Below are 1,506 nucleotides of genomic sequence, written 5' to 3'. Positions count from 1 at the left end.
ATCATACAAGCATTAAGATCCAGCTAGACCGTGTAAAGGCTTTGATTTCTATAGTTTGTGTTATCACATGTACGGTCCTATAATATATTATATTATAAAAAATAGTGTTGCTACACGCACGGTGACAGAGGTTCGAAAAAAATTCTAAAATGTAGTCTGAGAAACGAGGAAACCGAAAAGCTATATAACTTTCAACATCACGCCACTATTGTTTATTTAAAAAATGTTAAACAATTAGCGGTCACATCGACCACAGGTCACACGCATGGTGATAGAGGTTCGGAAAAAATTCTCAAATGTAGTCTGAGAAACCGAAAAGCTTGTAATTTTCAACATCACTTTCCCATTGTTAATCAAAAAATTGTTAAACAAATAGCGGTCAGATCGTTCAACTGCTTTGATTACCCAATGTTTCAAACAACATTCAAAGAATTCTTTCGGAACGTGTATCACCATGCACGTGGCCTGTGAACGATCTGACCGCTATTTGTTTAACAATTTTTTAATTAACAATGGGAACGTGATGTTGAAAATTATAAGCTTTTCGGTTTCCTCGTTTCTCAGACTACATTTTAGAATTTTTTTCGAACCTCTTGTTACCATGCGTGTAGCAATACTATTTTTTATGTTATTTATACATATATTTTATAACTTATTTTTATTGTTATTTTCAATATTTTTAACTAAATTTTTTCTCGTTTATCGCCGTGTAGTATGAGTTATTATTTTCAATGAATTTTTTATGGAAATACGTTCTAAATTCTGTTTTTTTATAATCGGGGTCCCCGCACCGCTATTCGTTACTGGCGTCTCACATGTGGCTAGAAGTGGCCGCTAGCTTCAGCGTCATCCAGTCGGCATGTCGTTGCGCGAATGATTGTTTTTTTTAACCATATTCCACCACTTCGATCGATTTAAAAAAATATATACATTAAAGTAGGGAGTCTACAGATTATTTTTCATGAAGTATAAAAGTGGTCACTGAAAAATATCACCAAAAAAAAAAATTCCTACGAAATACGATAATTATTTTAATGGTTTTGCCAATAAGAACGGAACAGCGAGACCAGTCACAACTCTGCAATCATTACTCTGTTTTCCTTTCTGCGATTGTGATTGGTCTCGCTGTTCCGTTTCGCTGTAGATTTCCATGGGACACCGATCTTATGCAAGTCTATGCTGTGACCTTTAAAAGTCTTTCTTCATTAAGGGCCGATTGTTCTATCTTTTGGTAAATTTTATTTGTTAAGACGTAATCACAGTACAGGTTACGGTTAATGTCTCTATTATCGCCAATCAGGTTGCGGCTAACCCGCACTCGTTGCATCATGGCTAAAATAGAACCGACAACTGTAACCGGCAACCTGTAGTGTGATTATGCTTTTAGGTAAATCCTGCAATCCGCGCACGTGTGTGCGTGCGTGCGTGCGTGTGATTGGGTATCTTACCTAACAGGTAAACTTTATCCAAAAGATGGAACAATTGGCCATTATTGTAGAATGGCCA

This window comes from Trachymyrmex cornetzi, unplaced genomic scaffold (assembly GCF_001594075.2).
Source record: "Trachymyrmex cornetzi isolate Tcor2-1 unplaced genomic scaffold, Tcor1.1 scaffold429, whole genome shotgun sequence".
Lineage (NCBI taxonomy): Eukaryota > Metazoa > Arthropoda > Insecta > Hymenoptera > Formicidae > Trachymyrmex > Trachymyrmex cornetzi.
Note: the sequence above shows the minus strand (reverse complement) of the source record.